The sequence below is a fragment of the Rana temporaria genome, chromosome 1 (genome assembly GCF_905171775.1).
Source record: "Rana temporaria chromosome 1, aRanTem1.1, whole genome shotgun sequence".
Lineage (NCBI taxonomy): Eukaryota > Metazoa > Chordata > Amphibia > Anura > Ranidae > Rana > Rana temporaria.
Window position 1 is genome coordinate 505,612,999 of NC_053489.1, and position 10,542 is coordinate 505,623,540.

The 10,542-nt window shown below is 44.1% G+C and overlaps 1 non-coding gene across 1 annotated transcript; it reads right to left on the reverse strand.

Annotated features, from left to right (window-relative positions):
• Positions 1-9,871: 9,871 nt before the first annotated feature.
• On the reverse strand, positions 9,872-10,001 carry LOC120925409. The gene has a single exon (XR_005746683.1). It is a non-coding gene; the product is annotated as a small nucleolar RNA SNORA13 (small nucleolar RNA).
• Between the last annotated feature and the right edge of the window lie 541 nt (positions 10,002-10,542).

The window sequence follows — 10,542 nt, forward strand, 5'->3', positions numbered from 1 at the left end:
GCATAAATACACATTCTGGTCCCATGACTGGGAAGGCAGACCCACCCCCAGGACTGTCCACATCTGTATACTACCTTGCAAAAGGGCCAAAGGCCTAAGTCTCGTGCGATGTACCTCTTTCCACGAATGGTAACTGAAAAAGTGATAGAAATTAATGTAACCTTTGGACCAAACGGGCCCCAAATATCCACGTACCACCAACAGGGCGGGTACAACTCTTTTTGCGATTACTTGTCGACTGACACTGTTCGCATTAACCATCAGCATAGCACACTTTTTGTTGAGAGCATCTCCCCTCACATCTTGCTGCCACTTATCATGTCCCCCGGCCAAGAGGGAAAAGAAAGAACCAAAAAAAGAGGAAATGAATCTTCCTATATGGAGCACAAAAGTCTGAAAAGGGAGATCAATAGGTAAAAAGTAGGGGCTCCCCCCTAAACAGGATCAACTCAGACATTCTCTCATTTGTGCAGGATAGGCGCCCAAAGGCAAACAACAAACCTCCCACCCCAGTCTCAGGGCTCACTCTCCTTCCTCCTGCGCTCGTCTTTGTAAGGATTGTTCATTGCGATCCAGCCATGCCATGGCCTCCTTAGCGGATTAAAAAAATTGGGCTTGGCCCCTAACCACTACCCTGAGCTTCGCAGGGTATAGCATGGCGTAGGGAAGTTGCAGGTTTCGCAGCCGTCGCTTCACATCAAGGAATTTCGCCCTGCGCCTCTGCACCTCTTGTGAGAAATCCGGATAGAAGGACACCCGCACTCCATTATATTGAATATTGGCTCGTTCCCGGGCCTGGCGGAGCACTGCCTCCCTGTCACGATAGTGAAGTAGTTTAGCCAGGATAGATCTGGGGGGGGCCCCCCTGTTGCGGTGGGCGCGAAGGGACTCTGTGGGCCCGCTCCACCGCGAAGAACGGTGACAGTGTTTTTTTGCCAAAAAGTTCCAATAGCCAGTTCTCTACAAACGTGGTGGGGTCCTTGCCCTCCACCCTCTCCGGTAGGCCCACTATGCGGACGTTATTTCGTCTGAGACGGTTCTCCATATCTTCTACACGGTCATAAGCCTCCCTTGCCATCTGCAAAGCAGCCCTGGTATCCTGGGCCATGGGGTGCATCTGGTCCTCCACCTCACTGACCCTGCTTTCCACCGCAGTGGTGCGTTCACGAATTTTTTGCATATCCTGCCGCAGCAGGCCAAACTTATCCTTAATGGTGTCAACAGAGGCCGTGCATTTGTTCACAGCTTGTAATATGTCCGCCAGCGTGGGCTGCACTGCAGTCGCGGCCTGTGGTGCCTCGGCCTGGCCGCCATCTGGCCTGGAGCCGGCCTGATCCCCATCCACCTCCTCTCCCCAATGCAGCTGAGCAGTGTCTTCCTGCATAGCAGGCCCGGCCTGGTGTGCGTCCCCAGAGCGGGACGGTTGTTCCTGTCCCCCAGCCCACCGACAGTTTTTGGGCATAGTACAGCATGTCCTTAGGGGGGTCTTTGCCCGAGGCCTTGACCTGCTTACTGTGCTTGGGCCCCGATTTCTCCGCTCCACGAGGCGTCCCCTTCACAGCCAGCGCGGCGGCGCCATCTTGGATCTCCGGCCCTGCGGTCTCTCCTTGTCCTTTGCGGGTCATCCCCCTGGTACAGAGTGCCGGTGGTGGTACCGCTGTGATCCCGGTGTCGTCAGCTGCCAGCATAGGGTGGTTGCGGATCAAAATTTTGGCCGGGGAAGGATCGTTACCGGATCACCGCTGGGAGCTGTGAGAGACGCGTCCTCTCACATGCCTGTCTTGGCCACGCCCCCCGTAGCCGCTGACTTTTAATATAAGAACACTTATCTGTCCAGGGATCCAGTAATGTCCTCACCCAAGCCTTTTGGTGAAGTTCCACTTTAAGATCAATGCATCCTTTTCCATTTCCAAGATTATCCATGTGAGCCACTCTATGCCCGATGGCAAATCTCCAATGGTTTTCCAAAGAATATTACAAATCCTTCAGGGAAATTTTGGCACCCCCATCTATCCATCCTTTTTAATACAGCTTCCCCCCCCCCCCACCAAGGATGCTGAGAGCGCACATTAGAGTAAGGCTTCATACACACGACCGAACATGTCTGCTGAAACTGGTCCGCGGACCAGTTTCAGCAGACATGTTCGGTCGTGTGTACGGCCGACCGGACAATTTTCCGGCAGATCGGACAGGTTTCCAGCAGACGAATGTTTCTTAGCATGCTAAGAAACATGTCCGCTGGAAGACTGTCCGTCGGACATGTTCGGTCGGCTGTACGACTTACCGGACATGTCCGCTCGGCCAAAAGCCCTCGCATGCGTCAAAGTGATTTGACGCATGCGTGGAAGCATTGACCTTCCAGGGTCGCGCACGTCGCGGCGACGGCGCGACCACGTCACCGCGTATCCTGTCCGCGCGGATTTCAGTTTGATGGTGTGTACATATAAATGATAAAAAATGATAAGCGCTGATTATCAGCGCTTATCATTTTTTATCATTTATATGTCAGCGGTTTTGTGCACCTACTAGATATAGCAGCTTTAGTATCATATCTATATATTTATATATTCTATGCTCACTTGGTTCACATTTATTACTCGCAGTAGCGCAATAGATTCCTCACTTTTTGATGGTGTGTACAACCATCAGACTGAAATCTCCGAGCGGACATGTCCGATGAAAACGGTCGGACATGTCCCCTCGTGTGTACGAGGCCTAACAAGTTTGAAAAAAACACAATATTTTACTTTTTGCTATAATAAATATCCATTTTTTTTTTTAAATCCTCAGTTTAGGCTGATATGTATTCTTCTACATATTTTTGGTAAAAAAAAACACAATAAGCGTATATTGATTGGTTTTCGCAAAAGTTATAGCGTCTACAAAATAGGGGATATATTTTTGGCTTTTAAATTTTTTTTCCAGCAATGGTGGCGATCTGCAATTTTTATTGCGACTGTGACATTGCAGCGGACACATGGGACACTTTTTACACTATTTTGGGACCATTCACATTTATACTGCGATCAGTGCTATAAAAATGCACTGATTACTGTATAAATGTGATAAAAAAAATGTGTAGGGGGCAGGGACTTACAAGGGGAGGAGACCAATAGGTGTTCCTCTGTACTGGGAACACAACATCGGTCTCCTCTCCTCTGACAGGACGTGGATCTGTGTGTTTACACACACAGATCCACGTCCTTGGCTGTGTCACCAGCAATCACGGGTGCCCAGCGGACATCACAGTTACCGGGCACACACACTGGCTCCCGAGCGACGCGGCGTGTGAGCACCTCCTAGACGGCAGGGAAGCCCAGGACGTCATATGACACCCGCCCAGGATGGGAGATCCCTCCTTCGGATGTCATATGACTATATCTGGGATGTCAAGTGGTTAAAAACTGAGCTGAATTCTGCTAATAAACTCTGATAAGTTGCTGTAGGTTATTGCTTATTTCACATAACCATTGTTGTTAGCACTGCTTAATTGAAATAAACCAAATCACGTTTTGCTGATACAGTACATACATATTGTCCAATGGCCATGTTGTCATACATAAATGTAATTAAAATAATTTGATTATTGGAAAAATTATGTTACTCCTATAGAATCTATAGTACCCGTGAAACTCTCAAATTCATTATCAACAGCACCTAAATACTTTACCAGGTTCCGCTTTATTACCTTTTATTATATATTATTTTGTTTTTGAATAAGTGAGCTTCTTTCCCTTGACTGTATAATATTTACTCTATGTTACTTGTCTAATACTCTTTGAACTTCACAATAAAATATTTTGACAAGAAAAAATTAACAATGGATGCAAAGCTCAGGTAGGCAAAGTAAAAGAGAGACATCTTTTTTGTAGTGTTGAAGTGTAAAATGTTGTGACCTGTAGGTCTCCTGTGGCCCCTTGGAACATGGACAGGGATGTGTACATGTGAGCTGGAGAGAGGGGGAACTTTGACAGGATAACTGTGTTAAATGTAGGTGCGTGCAAATCCTTCTACTGTAAGGCCCCATGCACACAAGAACGCTGCTAAACTCGAGTTCAGAGGCATTTGGGCATTTTTTTCTACTGCCCCTGAACACATTTAATGTTATCCTATGTGTCCATGCACACAATCAAGTTTTTTGGCGTTTTGAAGCAGTTGGGTTTATGTCCGTTTTTTTAGACGCAAAATTTTGGGTTCAGAAGCATTTTATTTTTGTGTTTTAAACTTTGGGAGGGTCTACAATGTCTTTGAAATAAGGGCTGACAGCCGCAATCGCGGTAAAACGCCGCTAAACGTGACAAAACGTTGCGCAATTCGCGGCAAAAACGGGCGTTTTAAACGCCGGTTTTTGCCTTTGAAAATGTGAGTTTAGAGGTGTTTGTAATTGCTTCTCATGTGCATGGGGCCTAAAAAGAACTTAGTAGATAGATGTGTTTTGTAAAATATAAACATCTACATATAACTTCCTAGTTGCAGAGCAGTTTCTGTATTAGTGAAACTTTTGAAAACCCACTAAATAGATCTGTAGAATAGTATTTTAACATGGGAATTGTGAGAATTTAAAAATTAACTGTTATTTTTTTAATATATTTATTGATGTAAAATGACGGCTCTGTTGCGGGAGATTGAAAATTAATGCAATCTTTTTCTCTGAGAAGAAAAAAAATCTCACCTCTGATGCCTTTCTGATTAATTTTAAATTAATCTGCAAAAAAAATCCCATTTTGCATTAGTATGAGCTTTTAGAAAAGGGTAAAAGAAAATATAGAAAGTACAATCACAGATCTGCTTGAGAAGACTAATTGAATCTCAGAAGTTTATGCTCAGAAATTCCAATTTTAGCAGTTATGAATAGGATGGTAAATATGATGCTAAATATAATTAGGTTACTCCAGGTAAATATTTAACTATGCAATCCCTTACCAGCAATGCAATAACCAGAGGTGTATAACAAATTATGTTGTGAATGCCATGTTTAATATATTGTGTTCTTGCTTTTAAAGAGGCAGTTTAGTCTTAAAGTGATACTAAAGTCTTGTTTTTTCTTTTTGTTACAAAATAACAAACATGTCATACTTACCTGATCTGTGCAGTGGTTTTGCAGAGAGTAGCCCAGATCCCCCTGTTCCCGGGTCGCTCACTGGCATTCCTGGCCCCTCCCTCCTGCTGTGTGCCCCCACAGCATGCAGCTTGCTATGGGGGCACCCGAGCCGCTGATCTCTGTGTCCATTCAGACATGGACATGGCTCAGCCCCACCCCCTCTCTCCTTATTGGCTCACTGACTTTGATTGACAGCAGCAGGAGCCAATGGTTCCCATAGACAAATTTACTTTCAAATGCTGTTGGAGGGCAAGGATGGCCTTCTGGTCAAAATAATGAGAGATGGGCACCTGCCACTAAGGTGAAGCACTGGCTATAAACTAACAGAAGTGGACTGATTATCTAAGCAGGAATGGGAGCAGTAGCAGAATCAGCAGTTTCTCAAATCTGGCATTAAGATCCTGAGCATATGGAAGAGACACCTTCCTTGGAAAGAATGCTGCTAGAGATGGCAGAAGTGAGCATATGGGAATTCGAAAACCACGGAACACCCTTTAAAAGTCTATGGGATGAATCAAAAGTGCTAATTTTAAAGGCGTATATGCAAGTTATTGCCATAAAAAGTGTTTGGGGGCCTGGGTCCTGCCCCAGGGGACATGAATCAATGCAACAAAAAAAAACGGCATTTTTTTTTAGGAGCAGCGGTTTTAATAATGCTTAAAGTGAAACAATAAAAGTGAAATATTCCTTTATATTTCGTACCTGGGGGGTGTCTATAGTATGCCTGTAAAGTGGCACATTTTTCCCGTGTTTAGGACAGTCTCTGCACAAAATTACATTTCTAAAGAAAAAAAGTAATTTAACCACTTAACCCCTTCCCGACCGCCGCCTGTACATATACGTTGGCAGAATGGCACGTACAGGCACATTGGCGTACCTGTACGTCCCTGCCTAGACGTGGGTGGGGGGTCCGATCGGGACCCCCCCCCCCCGCGACTTGCGGCGGTCGGGTCCCCTCGGGGAGCGATCCGGGACGACGGCGCGGCTATTTGTTTATAGCCGCTCCGTCGCGATCGCTCCCCGGAGCTGAAGAACGGGGAGAGCCGTGTGTAAACACGGCTTCCCCGTGCTTCACTGTGTCGGCGCATCGATTGCGTCATTCCCTTTATAGGGAAGACACGATCAATGACGTCATTACTACAGCCACACCCCCCTACTGTTGTAAACACACACACAGTGTACACCAAATCCTACAGCGCCACCTGTGGTTAACTCCCAAACTGCAACTGTCATTTTCACAATAAAGAATGCAATTTAAATGCATTTTTTGCTGTGAAAATGACAAAAATCCCCAAAATGTGTAAAAATTGTCCGAAGTGTCCGCCATAATGTCGCAGTCACGAAAAAAATCGCTGATCGCCGCCATTAGTAGTAAAAAAAAAAAAAAATAATAAAAATGCAATAAAACTATCCCCTATTTTGTAAACGCTATAAATTTTGCGCAAACCAATCGATAAACGCTTATTGCGATTTTTTTTACCAAAAATAGGTACAAGAATACGTATCGGCCTAAACTGAGGAAAACAATTTTTTTTCTATATGTTTTTGGGGGATATTTATTATAGCAAAAAGTAAAAAATATTGAATTTTTTTCAAAATTGTCGCTCTATTTTTGTTTATAGCGCAAAAAATAAAAACCGCCGAGGTGATCAAATACCACCAAAAGAAAGCTCTATTTGTGGGAAAAAAAGGACGCCAATTTTGTTAGGGGGCCACGTCGCACGACCGCGCAATTGTCTGTTAAAGCGACGCAGTCCCAAACTGTAAAAACACCTTGGGTCTTTGGGCAGCAATATGGTCCGGGGCTTAAGTGGTTAAGGACCGCCTAACGCCGATATACGTCGACAGAATGGCACGGCTGGGCACAATCATGTACCTGTACGTGATTGTTAAAAGTCCAGCTGTGGGTCACGGGCGCCGTCGCCAGAGTCCCGCAATCGGTCCCCAAAAATGTGTAAAAATTGTCCGATGTGTCCGCCATAATGTTGCAGTCACGAAAAAATTGCTGATCACCGCCATTAGTAGTAAAACAAGAAAAAATAAATAAAAATGCTGTAAAACTATCCCCTATTTTGCAAACACTATAAATTTAGCGCAAACCAATCGATAAACGCTTATTGCGATTTTTTTTACCAAAAAAAGGGAGAAGAATACGTATCGGCATAAAATGAGGAAAAAATCTTTTTTTTTATATATTTTTGGGGGATATTTATTATAGTAAAAAGTAAAAAATATTGAATTTTTTTAAAAATTGTCGCTCTATTTTTGTTTGTGTGTGCAAAAAATAAAACCCGCAGAGGTGATCAAATACCACCAAAAGAAAGCTGGATTTTTGGGGAAAAAAGGATGAAAATTTTGTTTTGGGAGCCACGGCGCAATTGTCAGTTAAAGCAATGCAGTTCCGAATCGCAAAAAGGGGCCTGGTCCTTTACCTGCATTTTGGTCCGGGTCTTAAGTGGTTAAAACTACTCGCAGCTATAATGAATTGTCGGGTCCCACAATACAGATAAAATTCATTGAAAAAAAAACAGCATGGGTTCCCCCCAGTCCATTACCAGGCCCTTTGGGTCTGGTATGGATATTAAGGGGAACCCCAAATCAAAATAAAAAAAGAATGGCGTGGGGTCCCCCTCAAAATCCATACCAAACCTCTTAAGTCTGGTATGGATTTTAAGTTAAACCCCACGCCAAAATGTAAAAAAAGTGTGAGTCCCCCCAAAAATCTGTACCAGACCCTTATCCGAGCACACAACCTGGCAGGCCACAGGAAAAGAAAGGGGATGAGAGAGCGCCCCCTTCTGAACCGTACCAGACCACATGCCCTCAACATGGGGAGGATGCTTTGGGGTCTGGACCCCAAAGCACCATGTCCTTATGTTAATTGGGACAAGGGCCTCATCCCCACAACTCTTGCTGGTGGTTGTGGGGGTATGCGGGCGTGGGGCTTATCCGAATCTGGAAGCCCTCTTTAACAAGGTGAACCCCAGATCCCACCCCCCTATGTGGATTGGTAACAGGGACAAGTACTTTATTAAAAACATTTATACAATTCCAGCAATGTAAATCCATTCTCGAGTTTCGGGGGATACGGAGAAAAAAATGCAGATGTGATCCGCCTACATGGGAGGTTCCCATTGAATGACATTACACCCACTGTGAAAGCTCTTAAATAGCCAGGGTTGGGAAAATTACCTTTTTTAATATGGGAATGGGAGACTGGAACTGGTAGTCGATGGGAGATTCAGAATCAGACAAAATAAGAATGTTTGTTAATATTGTTTTATTATTGTCATAAAAATGTACGATTATTTGTTATGATGAAGTTAAAAACCCAGGAAGTCAGCACAGCACAGGGATGGTGGGAGCCCCTCATAATGAGCACAGCAGGGGTACAAACCCAGTAAGTCAGCACATGGATAGTGGGAGCCCCTCATAATGAGCACAGCACAGCACATGGATGGTGGGAGCCCCTCATAATGAGTACAGCAGTAACACAGCCCCAGGAGGAAGTCAGCAAAGCACAGGGATGGTGGGAGCCTCTGATAATGAGCATAATGAGAGTCGACGAGGTATTGTAGCCCGGGCCGTTAGTCTGAAATTCAATTTGATTGTAACTTTTCGTAACAATTACAAACATTCGTTATGATGAATTTAAAAAGCAAAAAATACCTTTCTCAATATAGCAGTCATCGACTCATTATGCTCATTATAAGGGGCTCCCACCATCCCTGTGCTGTGCTGACTTCCTGGGTTTGTACCCCTGCTGTGCTCATTATGTGCACAGGGATGGTGGGAGCCCCTCATAATGAGCATAATGAGTCAACGACTGCCATATTGAGAAAGGGATGATGGGAACCCCTCATAATGAGTACAGCAGGGGTACAGCCCCAGGAGGAAGTCCGCACAGCACAGGGATGGTGGGAGCACCTCAAAATTAGCACAGCAGGGGTACAAAGAGGACCCCCCTCTTTTCTTGCGGCTTGCCAGGTTGTGTGCTCGAATAAGGGTCTGGTATGGATTTTTGAGGGGAACCCCACACCATTTTTTTTATTTTGGTGCGTGGTTCCCCTTAAAATCCACACCAGACCTAAAGGGCCTGATATGGAATTTGGGGGGACCCCTATGCTTTTTTTTATTTTTAGTTTGGGGTTCCCCTTAATATTCATACCAGAACCAAAGGCCCTGGTATTGGACTAAGGGGGAACCCATGCTGTTTTTTTTTCAATGACTTTTATCTGTATTGCCGGGACCCGACAATTCATTATAGCCGCGAGTAGTTTTGAATGACTTTTTTTCCTTTAGAAATGTCATTTTGTGCAGGGACTTTTCTAAGCACAGGAACATGCACTATTTTACAGGCATACTATAGACACCCCCCAGGTACGAAATGTAAAGGAATATTTCACTTCTATTGTCTCACTTTAAGCATTATTAAAATCACTGCTGCCTAAAGAATTTACGTTTTTAAAACGTATTTTTGCATTGACACATGTCCCCTGGGGCAGGACCCAGGTCCCCAAACACTTTTTATTACAATAACTTGCATATTAGCCTTTAAAATTAGCATTCTAAAATCCCTACCCTCTACTAGTCCCATGTGCAGAACCTCTGTGGCTCACTTTAGGTCTGACTGACATTTTTTTTTTGTATACATGATGGTCACTATAACAGCAATGAATCTACTATTCATGTTTTTACACATTTTTAGAATTTAATTTCATGCAGCATGGCAGAAACTAATTTCAAACATTATGCTGTTAATGCCTTAAAAGTTATTCCAGTACAGCCATACAACCAAGTGCTGGGTATCACAAGGTGTAGCTGGCTTTGGCGGGTTTTATGTTTGCCTTTTCTGACACCTCATTTACTACTTTCAAAGTAAATGTGCAACACAAAGGTAGAGGAATTGGCTAAATTTTATTGCAGCTATGGCAATATGTGGTGTTTTGGTGAGCACTACTTTCATGCACAACTATGCGGCAGTGTGCTACAAACAAAGGCACAAGCAGTCGAAAATCAAATATATACCTGGCTCCCCTAAAAGATACTGTATTTCCTAAAGCAATAAACCCCAGACAAACTGTGTCACTTTAACTGACAATTGTATGGTCCTGCAACGCTGTACCCCAAAAAAATGACGTCCTTTCCCACAAATAGAGGTTTCTTTTGGTGGTATTTAATCACCTCTGTTTTTTTTGCGCTATAAACAAAAGAAGAGCAACAATTTAGAAAAAAAACACAATGGGGGTAATTTACGAAAGGCAAATCCACTTTGCACTGCAAGTGCACTGACAGTGCACTTTCAAGTGCCGTCGCTGTAGATCTGAGGGGCTCATGCAAGGAAAATAAAAAAAAAACAGCATTTTTGCTTGCACATGATTGGATGATAAAATCAGCAGAGCTTTGCCTTATTTCAGAGATTCCCGTCAGATCTACAGCAA